Here is a 13,599-nt window from a genome sequence, read left to right as displayed (position 1 = left end):
GCTTTAAAATTAACTGACAAGTGTAGTAGTGTTTTCAATTTGAAGCTTGATCTGTTGTGGATGGAATGTAGCAACATTGAGATTTTGTTAGGGAAGAGTGATTGAGTGAATTTAAGAGGATTTAAAGATAATTTTTGTTGTTGTTTATTTGAGTGAATTTGGAAGTAAGTGAAAGTGAATTTGGAAGTAAATTTTTTTAATTTGTTACATCAATCAAATCCTAGACTAATTCTCACATTCCAAATTCACTCTCACTTACCTCCAAATTCACTCAAATAAATAACAACAAAATTTATCTTCAAATCCTCTCAAATTCACTCAATCACTCTTCCCCAAATCCATTCAAGTGAACAAAGGATAACCCTTTTAAGGGTTATAGATGATATGATATTAAAAAGTATGATAAATTCTTTAATTATGTAAGTTTGATGTGAACTAAATACTTTAATAGATAGTATATATTATTCCATTTTTTAAATTTTAAAATTTAGTAAAGAATAACTAAGATCAATTGCATCAAGTATTGCATAACAAAAGGTTTTATCTTATTAGTACAATTTTTTTGAAAAATATTTAAATTATTTTGAAAATATTTTCTTCTATTTATAAGAAAGACCGATGTAAATGTCAAAAATATACAAAAGAATTACATAATTTAATATAAAAAAATTAACCATTACTAATGTAATTTCTATTTAGAATAATTTCCTTTACTATGTTTTAACTTACCCAAATACTATACACAGATACACTGATTTATTCTACTTTATAATTGTTAAATCAATGTAAATTAATGTAGTAAGTGAGAAAGGGTTTTGACATGAGTTATCAATGGATACAAAATAATATATTTGTACATGAATTATAAGGCAAGATATACTGATGTATAATGTATCAGATCTTACATCTATTATATCTATAGACACAATGTTAGACTATGAAAGAGAGATAACAATGTAACGAATGTCGAAGGTTTTAGTCGTGAAACGAGATCGACTATGAAAAAATACTACTTCAAATAATATTTTAAAAAAAAAGTTAGAAACTACTAAAAAAAGTAATTTAACAAACACAATTGCTTAGACTAAATAAATAGATAGCTAATGGAAAAAACAAAAGACTTTCGAAAAACCTTGTGATTGTCATTTATCATAATGCTAATCATATTATGCAGGATTTCTTTTTATAATCTTGACAGGAAAAGAAAGTGGTTATAATTAAATTATTCACTTTCTATTAATATTTTTCACTCACATCAATATCTTCTACTTTTTTAAAAGTAAATACTTAAAAAATAACCTTCAGTTACTAATAGAAATGGTTCACTCTTATGTAAGTATATTTGTAATTGTTACTTTTAACTCACCATGTTATAGATGTTCTTGACGTGACGATGAATAATTTAGTTTTGTTATAGAAAATACACGTGATCCTGATATAGAGAAAATATTTTCTGAAGTTATAATTCAAAATTGATAATTTTGTTTATGGTAAAATTGGTTATGCAATATATCATAATTTTTTTAATGAGTACGGATTTGATTAAGGCTGCTTGTATTTATGTACTTTCCAAATTTAGAAAGTTAAAAAGTCTTACTAATAACTGTAATTTTATTTTCCGACAAACTTTTTTAGGATTAAAAAAACTAGGCAATATAAATATCAAAACCTATGTCGTAAAAATTCAAGTGCACTAAAGATAATCTCTTTAGGGAAGCCCTTTGGTTCTCAAGTATGTTTTATAAATATATATATATATATATATATATATATATATATATATATATATATATATATATATATATATATTTTATATATATATTTTAATTCATACCTAAAATCATTCATACATTTGTGTGTAACATTTTATCTTTTTTAATGTTTGAAGTACCTCATATAGCATAAGTTTTATTTATTTTTTTCAGTTACTTATAATTATACAAACCAGTAAGGATCAACATTGAACAATACATGAATAGGTGGAATTGGTTTTTTTAACATTGAATTAAAAAAACTAAACGTGCTGAAACAAAAAAAAATGATATATTTCTTTACAAAAAGAAAAAACACATCCAAAAAAAAGCAATAAAGGTGATACGAAATAATTCATTTGTGTAAAGCATCAAACTTCTAACACAAACTTATTGATTTACGCCAAAAGCAAGGTTACCTAACTCCATCTTCTCAAAGCAACATGGGCACTGCACTAATGTACTTATCCACTGCACACACATTCTTTATGCCTTGCATTCTATGCAAATATATATTTTTTTGTGGACTCTATGCAAATAATGTTTTCTACTGTGCATAATGTCTGGTGGGAAATTAACGTTGTAGGATATATATTGTCACAAAAATAAATAATATGAATCAAGTATATCTCACCAAAAACTAAAAGATACTCCTATTTGGAGAGGGTGACATAGGGTGGGGAAAAAGGAAAAAGCATTGAAAAGTCGAGGAAGAAGCATGGCCAAATAATAACAATGGGAAAGAGCGAAAGAAACTGGCAAAAAAGAAACAAGAAAATTATAAAAATAAAAAATAAATAGGAGAAAAACATGAAAGTTGTGAGATTTGCTGAATAATTTGGATTTTGTACGTTGGAACACAGAATTTGAATAATTCTTCAGAACGCGATCACCGGCAGCTACTATTGGAAGAAAAATTGAGAAAAGTGGAGAACAAATCAACCTTAATTTAATTAGTGGGACACTTGTGTTGTGTGGAGAACATGGTTTTCGACAATATATTGAAATTACCTTAATTATGAAACAGAGAGGATATTTTCAGGTTTAAATAATAGGATGAATTTTCAATATACAGTATTTGGATTCATTGAATTGATTATTGGTGGTTTGGTAGAATAAGGTTGCTTTTTGAGTTTTCAAAGATTGTTAGCTTGTTTCAGGAAATAAATTCCGTCAATTCTGCATGGGATATTTATTTGCTTTAGGAAAAGAAAAGAGGATAACTTATTTGTAATAAAGATGGTAAATAGATTCAAAACTCACTATGGATATATGGATTTTATTAGACGAGTTGGGGTTAGAAAAAAATTACTTTTTTAAATGTGGATTAAATTGTAATTTGCTTATTTGATTTGGAGGTTAAATGAATTTGAACGAGGTTAAAAATGAGTGACAATTTTTTATTATTTTTTTATAAATATTTTATTGTAATTATTTGATATTTTTACCGTGTAAGTTGTTAATTTATTTTTTTTAAATAGTATAACGTTGTTAGATAATGTTGAAATAATTTGATTGATTGATTTATTTCCGTAGCTTGATAATGTTTATCTAGATAAACAATTTTATTAGTAATATAAAATAATGAATTGAATCAATTCATCTTAATAGTATATAGTAAATATATAAAATACATTAAAAAAAAACAATTTTTTTTAATGGAGTCAATCTACTAACTCTCGATTCATATTGAGTTGAGTTACAAATTTTTTTATTCATTCAAATATAAGCTGAATTAAGCCGATTCATTTATAACTTAATTTATGATAAGTTAATCCATATTGATTTTTTACATTCATATTTATAAAGTAATTTTTAAATATTTATTTTTAGTCAATTTTATATTGTATAATACAATATTAATTAAAAAAAATTATAAAAAGTTACTAACAACAAACCAGTTATTGTTCAGAAGATTTGTTATAAATGATAAATTGTGGGGAACTATTCTCATATTATTGAGTATACTCTTACACACTTAGAATGATATTTGCGAGTACTTGATAATAAAAGTTGCAGTAATAAAACCTTAAAACCACTTTTCAAATAAAACCAAAATAAATAAATAATTTTATATATACGAATATTAAATAAAAATTAAGCAAATATAATTTTGTGACCTACCTTTTATCGTTCATCAAAACTTAGGTTCTCCTATAAAGATGTTGGAGAGTGATGTTTATTTCAAACAAACAAAAACATAAAGGGAATAACGATGAATATATTTTCTTTTATCTATAAATACAACCTATTTTCATGAGAAAAATAAACCGTTTATATAAAAATGTTTTCAGTTTTATTTTCTATATTATCTTTTAAAGTATTCCTGTTTATAAGATTCAATTTTTTTTTTCTACACTTGATGAATTTAACAAGTTATTTTATAAAATATATTTTTGGTATCTCACTCGGACTCTTTCTTGTTGTTGTTTGAATGAGATAGTTACGTTTGCTAAGGAGGAACATGTTTCTAAATCATCGTTTGGTTGTTTGAATAAACTTCTTGTTTGACTTTAAAGGTTCTTTATAACCTGAGCACTGACTGAGTAAAATAATTTGTTATGTATTATAAACTGATTTTTCTGTTCCTTCTCGAGTGATAAACTTTTAAATGTTTCACAATTATAATTGATATTCCACATTCATGTTCTGATTTGTCATCCAAACAATTAATTCTTCTAAAGCAATCAGCCCTATGTTACTTACGAGACATTATGACGTTCAAAGTGAAAAATAAAATAGAATTTTGACTATATTTGTTCTTGTCTTTGAAGTAACAATCCCAATTATTAATACCTAATGCGAATAAAATTTCTTTCACAATATATTTTACTTTTATTTCTTAAAATAATATTATTTAAAAAAATAATACATATTTATTAATAATATAAATATTTTATACTATCATATAAAAAAGACTTAATTGCTTATTTGATCTCTACATTGAGAAGTTTTTTTCTATTTAGTATCCGCTTTTAAAACTACATGTATTACGTTCGTATGTGGTATGATTTGTATCAATCAACTCTTTTTTGATTAAATGGACAGAAATATAGTTAATTCCATATTGACTTGGCTTTACTTTTTTTTTTTCTTTTCTTTGCTCCTTCTGAAATCTTTTTCTCTTTCTTCTCTATTCCTCTCTCCTCTCAACATTAAAACCGTGACAAAAATTTTATATGGATGGTTGTTAATTTCTTTTTAGTATTACAGTTTCCAAATTTACAAATAAAATTTTGTTTTAATGTGTTATATATATTCTCTCTTGGTAAAATTGATTTGACCTTTCCTTAAAATAGATCTCTCTTAAAAATAAAATGAGAGTTTTCTTAGGACAATTTATATTATAATTTATATATGCTCTCAGTGGTACAATTTATATTTCAATTAATTAAGTATTTAAGACTGTAAAATTAATTAGTTACTCAATCTCAATAAATGATAATGACTCAGTTAATCAAAATATAGACATTTTAAATGCTTAATAGAAATTTTTTAATAAAAATTTAATTATAAGTATTTAAATTCATGAAAGAATTAAAATTTAACTAAGTTTTTTAATTTTTTATTTAAAATTAAATAAGTAATTATAACATAAGAGAATTTATGAAAAATATTTGATTAAAAGTATAAAGAATTGATGACTTAATATAACGATTTTTTTAATAGAGTTTCAGTTAAAAGTTATATTTTTTTTTATAAAATTATAATATGAGTATGCGTCATGAAAAAAGAAATAGGATTGCTTAGAAATGTAAGTATGAAAAATAATTTTGGAGAATAAGATCATGTGCAATTTATATTATCAAGACGAAAATAAACTTTGCATACTGTTTTGAATGACTATTCCTCTTATACATGTTAAGTGATGAAAACAAAAACATTTTTAATAGGTGAGTAGTGATGTGATTGATTGCTTTTCTTTTCCCAAAATTATAATATAGAAGTTTCTCTCTTGTGGTGTTATGTATATTCTTTTAATGAAATTAGTTAGAGATTCTAGATTTAATAGTGTAAAGAATCCAAGATGAAATTTAGTTATAAGAAAAAGTTGGACGTTGCAGGAAAATGATAGAAAAGAAAAAGTACAGATTCCTTCACCATAAATTCCTTCACCACATCAGTACGGAGTTTACTCTGTTTATGCGAATTTAAGGGAAGGAACTTGCTATAATTTTTACTCCTTTGGGATGCAATACATGCAGTTTTAAAAGCGAGTACTAAATAGAAAAATTCTCCCAACAAGGACAAGTAAACAATTAAATCTATAAAAATTGTCTCTTTAACAACAACTTTATTTGTTTTAAACTGATTTATCATAAAAATATAAATATATTTCAACTCTATTATTTAATATTTAATAAATTATTTATCTTAATTCTTAAATAAAACTATTAGTTTCTTACATTAAAATCTTCATATCAATTTCAAATTTAATATATCTATTAATAATACAAATTAATTACAATGTTATAATGTTATGTAAAAAAAAATTATGTAATAATTTTATCTCACAAACAATTGTTAATAAAAAAATTATATTTATCATTTTTATATTAAATTAAAAAAAACAATTCTTATTGTTAAATATTTTTCATTTTTTTATTAAATAAAAAAATTAAACTGATATTATTTTATAAAAATATTACCATGAATATACATAAAACTTCATATAATATTTTTAATAATTGTATTTATAACAAAAATAAATTTAAAAGATTATAATTAATAATTCATTTCAAAAGTTTAAAATACATATTTATAATTAAAAAGTCATACTTTTTAATATTATAAATTTTGTTTTATATTCATTGGATGTGTTTATATATATTATCATTAAGTGAGTATATGAATATATATTATGATATTGATTAGACTAATCTAGACGAATATAAAAGAAATATTAGACAAAAATAACTTATATATAAAGTATTAATTATTTTTTCTATACTACTTTTTTATTTTTAATTCTATTCTTTTATGATTTTTAATTACTTAATAATTTCATTAAATTAAATTTAAAAAAATATATTTTACTTTTATTTCTTAATATAATATTATTTTAAAATGTAATATATATTTATTAATAAATCAAATTGTTTACCATATCATATAAAAGAATTTATCAAGTAATAATATATTCTTAAAAAAATTGACAACAAAAAATTACATTTATTTTTTTATATTGAATTATAATATAAATATTTTTATTCTTGAATATTTTCCATATTTTTAGTATGAAAAGAATTAAAATTTATTATTTAATAAAAAATAGCATTAACTATATGTAACTAGAAATTAGTATAAGATTCTAAATAATTATATTTGAGACAAAATAAATTAAAATAGTGTGCTTAATAGTTAATATATATATATATTGTACGTGTACATGTACGTGTATGTGTTTGATACATATTAAATAAGTTTGTCTTATACTTGATTAAATGAGTATAACAATACATATTATATAAGTCTGAATATACACTGATTTGACGAGTCTAGTAATACATATTATACGAGTATAGCCATACATTGATTAAATAAGTATAACAATAGATATTAGATGTGTTTGTTGATGTATTGAATAAACAAGTCTAACAATATATATCAGACAAGTCTTTTCATATATTGATTACACAAATATAACATAAAAGATACACGAGTCTAACAATACGCATAAGATGAGATTGTTCATACACTAATTAGATCAGTATAACAAACAATATTAAAAAATACATTTCATACTTTAATTAGAAGAGTATAACAAACATTATTAGACAAGTCTAGGATTACATTGATTGGATTTGTAAAGTAAAAGATATTAGACAAGTCTATCATGTATTGATTATACGAGTCTAATAAGACACATTAGACAAATCATTCATTATTGATTACATGATTCTAGGAAGCTACATTAGACAAGTCTTTTCACATATAAATTAGTCTATTAATACACATTAGACAAGTTTGTTGATGCACTGATTAAATTAATATTGCAATACATGTTAAACAAATCTTTTCATACACTCATTAGATGAGTATAATGAAAAAAATTACACAAGTCTAACAATACACATTCGACAAGTTTGTTCATAGACTGATTAGACAAGTATAACAGAAAACATTAGATGAGTCATTCCATACCTTGAAGAAATGAGTGAGTCAGTCCATACATTGAATATACGGGTCTAAGAATACACATTATACGAATATGTCAACACAATAATTAGACGAGTTTTGCAATACACATTAGACAAATTTTTCTATATACTGATTAGATGAGTCTAAAATATAAATTAGACAAGTCTATTCATACACATATTAGACTTTATCCACTATCTGATAAGACGAGTCTTACAATATATATTATACATATTTGTTCATATATCGATTAGATGAGTCTAACAATATAAATTAGACAAATTTATCTATACACTAATTATACGAGTTTAGCAATACATATTATATCAGTTTATTCATACACTAATTTGTACTTTTAGATAATCTACTGTATATATTTTTGCATATTCTTTATATTTTTTTAATAGTGTACTCTATATTTTTGCACATGCTTTATCCTATGACTTTTACAAAGTTTATTATTTATATTTTTACAAACATATTGATTTTCTAAATCTATAAACCATTTCTCACGTTAATTTTACTTAAAATTAATTATAAATTTAATTTTTTTAACATCTAAATCTCTTTTAATAAATACATAAACAAACACCATACACCATACATAAGCACGAGTTTAAATCTTCTTCCTTTTAATATCAAATAACAATAATAAAATTATAATTATATGAATTTTAAAATTATATATGATTTCAAAAACAATTGTTAAACTATGACCACAAATTGTAACAAACAAACCAACTTACCAAAGGGTCAATAAAAAATATAGTTAAAGAGTAATTATAAGATATTACATTATTTTAATTTTACTAAACATGAAGTTAAAAAAATCTATTAACATTCCAACATATTTATTTCATTTCAAAATGTATTTTTTTATAAAGAATCTGTTTTCTATATATAATTGATTTTATAAACTTTCGAATTTGGGAATGATTGTAAATTTTTTATTTTGAATATAATTCTAATCAGAAATTTAATTTGCTAGAATAGAACTAAAATGATTTTTCAATCATTTTCAAATAACGTTACCTTGATTTTCAAAAAACAAAATCATTTTATTTGATGCAAATTGGACACTATATCATCGCAACTATTGAAATTATTATTACTATAATATATATATATATATATATATATATATATATATATATATATATATATATTAAACTAATTTAGAGGAAAAATTTCAATTATTATCATCATTAACTATTTAAATATCATATTATATTGAGTTAAGTGAGACAACATTTTACAAACAATAAAAGATTGTTTATAAAAAGGTTGGGAATTTTACATGAGAACAATTCTTATCATACAAATTAATTTTGGAAAAATATATTAGACTTAATTCACCTTTTAATATAATATCAGAATTTATTAGATTTATTATGAGTTATCGTATTCATATTTGACCACCTATAAATATTTCGTCATTTTATACATAAAATGGTGACGTCTCAATGGATGAGAGTGGATTAACAAGATATTATGGATTTTTCATGTAAATATCTTTTTTTCTTTTTTAAATTGACTGCACCCAATCAGCGATAAATTTCAACAAATTTAATTTATTTTGAAGTGAAATATGATTAGATTGTATACTCAAATTAGTTTTAATCACAAATTTCACATTAACATAGACGTGAAAAAAGATATTCTTAATAGGAAAAAACAAATCATCAAGATGATTTAAAACCCATAAGAAATGTTTAAACTTTTATTTCATTAAGCCAGGAAACAAGACGTTGGAATATTTTAACAAGAAAAGGTCTTAAGTACATGTAAGAGAAATTTGGTCTAAACACTGATGCTACGAATGAAAGGGTTGAAAATTGATAATGATAGTTTGAGGGTTGAAAGAAGATAAATTTGCAGAAAAGGTGTCGTATCGAAATTTGTAGAAATGCAGCAGCCAAAATGTTAGAGGACTAGGTGGAACAATTTGTCAACTTCCGGGTGTGTCTTTAAAAACTCTTTATAGTTTTTAAGGTTCAGTACCTTCATTTGTACGAATATCCCATCTCGGTCACGTGCTTTCACCTTGCAACTCATCCCATGTCAGATATCACTCATGCATTTAATTTTATTATAATAAAAACCCTTATACATTTGATGAATTAAATTGTTGCAATTCCAAACGCGCCAAAACGACATGGATAGTCAAAAACCCAATGATTACAACAAAATATTATATTATGTCCTTGTCATTGCTTCTTAAAACGAATACTTTAATAGATTGTGACCCGTTACGTAAGAAAGCGAAACCACGTTTACCATGATGATCAGGATCATTGCCATCTAGTGCAACTCTCTCTCCTTAATTTTGTTTTTTGGAGTGATTATGGTTATTTTCTACAATTCACACCATCGTCTTATTTTTATTTTAAAATAATAATAATAATAATAATAATTCAATTTATAACATTAAATAAAGACTTGGTGTAATCAAAATAATTTTGAGACTTTAAACTTATTTCATCATCACATAATTGTTATGAGGACTTTTCTTACTTATAATTGATCTTTTATTCTTGTTTAATGTATGATTTTTAATGTATGCACTTATTTGTGAATTGATGAATGGTGATTCGATAAATATAATAGATCTTTTAATTAATATAGAATACGATATTATATTAACAAATGAGTTTAAGATTAATTCATTATTATAAAATTGAATTGTAAGATAAGATGAAATTTACAAAATTAAAAATATTGACCTAAATTTATGAAACTAAAATAATTTTGTTTTAAATAAATAATAAGAGAATAAGTTGATCCATAAATTTGAAATATTTCGAAAAAGTCTTTCTTTTACAACTATACAAACAAAATGATGGCGTCTCAAACATAATGGAAGGTTGAGGAGGGAAGTATAAGCAACACCATGGGCATTTAGTATTTGATAGTGGGAACGTTTCTTTCAATACACAGATGGAGAGAAACATAGAGAAGCTGGATTAAAATAGTTAGTGACGTTTTAGGAAGATAAGAATAATATTTGTGTGAAGAGCATGCGATGACATGAATGAATCCGAGGTAGGAAGTGATTGAGAGATTAAAATAATAAAACAACTTTTGAATCATGTTTCCATTTATTATTTGTCGGATCCTTGAAAAGGGAAGTCTAAAATTTGAATTATATTTAGACATGGACCCTGATAATTTGATACAAGACTAAATAATTATGCATATTAGATACAAACAAAATTTCATATTAGATAAAATAAGAGATGAACATGTACACATAAAATACTTTTTTTTTTTGGTAAGAGATTTTTTGAAATGATAAAAAAAAACAAATAATATCAGAATTGTTAGTTCAGATTTAATGATCAGACTCAAACGAGCACGTTCGCTATGATAATTTTTGTATAAAGAGGAAAGAAGCACATTATAAAATCTTATCCAGTTGAGAAGTTGGCAAGTACAAGCTCTGTTTTTGCGTCAACTCAATGTGGAATATGGGCACATAAATATTATTATAGATTGATATATGATAGTGTGTAATAGGAATATTGGAATGTCACTCGGAGGTAGCAATACAGCGTGAAAAGGTGAAGATGAGAGCCAGTTGGAAGGCAGAAAGGAGACACAAGCTGCAGAGTCTGTCACTACCAAACTGGAATTTAGCTAACTTTTTTATATTTCACTTTCACATGACCCTAAACCTAGCTCTCAAGTGCTCAAGCAACTAAACTTTTAAAATCTTACGATCGTATACCGTGGTTTGTACTTAGACACATAAAGAAATACTATTACTAGTAGACTTGATGAGTTTGTTTTTGACTCTCTGAAAAGGTGAGTCAAATGGGAAATAATGCATGGTGGCTGCTCCATAAAAATAATATGTTTGTATAATTGGGTGTGTGTGTGTTGTGTGCATGTATATAAGAAGGAAAGAGAGTTGGAACTGTGTCATTGCTTAGTAATTGGTGAGTAGGATGCAAAACGTTGGTGTGCAGGTTACGCAGAATCAACCAAAGTGGCCGCACACCGAAAAACCCTCTTCTCTCACTCGTCCATTTTGGAAATTGACTCATTCCTTCTTTAACTTATTTACTCATTCGTCACCATCACCATTTTCTGTTTCCTTCTTTCTCCTAACGTTTTACTTTGCTTCTTTCTCACCATTTTTTTCCTATTTCGATTACTTCCTTTTTATGCAAAATTTTAAAACATAAAATAGTTTATCTCGTAAATTATAAAAATAAAAAAGTTATCTTAAAATTACAAAATATTCTAACTATTTTTCAATTAAAATGGTTAAAAATTATGACGACCTTTATGAATCATAAAACATTTATTTTAAGGATGTCACATTCTTTATCTCTTCTGTAATTTCTGCATTTTCTGTCATATCTTTCTACTAACTAGTTTTGTTTTTTTGCCTCCTAAAGGGACAACAAAATTTATATTCAATTACTTTTTTCTCTCTACGATATTTCTCTTTTCTTTGTCGATAAAACATTTTCAATTTAGCTCCCATTATGCGTGATATATTGTTTATTCGGCTACATTAGTCAAAATATGCTGACTCATGCATATAGAGAGTATTGGGAAAAAGACACGCATTATTGTACCAAAACAATGGCCCATGTCGTCTCTAAAATAAATATAAATGGTTTAAATATATTAAATCGTGAATTGAATCAAATTGTAAATTGAATTAGTATAATAGTGTATTTTCTATTTTACAATATTTGGATAATCCTTCAGAAAAATACCTATATATAAATGGATTATACATTTTAGTGTTTATATTTGTTTTCCAAATTTATTTTTTAAATATTTTTTAAATTAAAATAATTATTTTATTAATTTTACCATTTTTATCATTTATTTTAGTTTGATAGTTTCTTAAATTTAATTATTTTAATTATAAAACAATCTGTAAAATAAATAAAAAATATGTACAAAATTATAAAAATTACATACATTAAATTTCACATTTATAATAATAAAAATAATAATGATTTTATTATCTTTTATTATTATGAAATAATAGGACACATATTTTATATGTTTTCTGTAACATCCAAAAAATATAGTTTTAAACTATAGTTAAGGGTTCTTACATTTATAATAAAATAAAACAGTTATATGAATAAAATTTAACTTATACTTAAACTAAAATAACTACAAATTTAAAACTTTGAAGAAACTTATCCTACTACTATTACCAGTACAAATCGAACGTTCATACAAGCATCGTATTAGACCGAACGATCTTAAACTATTACAGAAATAGGTACAAGACCGAACAGTCTTACTCTAATAGAAACCAACCTCTTCTGCCAGCGCCTGCTCCAGAATACCTTATGCACACTCTGCTCACACCTACAGGGTGATAATTGCAAGGACAAAACGACCGAACGAACAACATGACAAGACAAGAAAATAAGGGTAAGCTAGTATAATTTAATTGACTATGTTAACATACAATTCAAATACCCACATAATACAATTATACATATACAGAAATCATAAAACATGTTATAACCGACCACTTTACACTGACTGTCCGGACTAATATGAATATAAGCTATGGTCGTTCGTGCACTCGTGGGTGGCAATCTGGAAAACCATCAGTATTACCGTAGCATGGAAAAACCCTTGAGCTTGCCACACAAGGTTAACCCGTTATACCTCACCTTAGGTCAAGGTAATACATACCGTCCAGGCTAGGGTCTCCTGCTATTCT

This window comes from Vigna umbellata, chromosome 4, assembly GCF_029865625.1.
Source record: "Vigna umbellata cultivar VRB3 chromosome 4, Vumbellata_1.0, whole genome shotgun sequence".
In the NCBI taxonomy this organism is placed as follows: domain Eukaryota; kingdom Viridiplantae; phylum Streptophyta; class Magnoliopsida; order Fabales; family Fabaceae; genus Vigna; species Vigna umbellata.
This window is presented reverse-complemented; position numbering follows the sequence as displayed.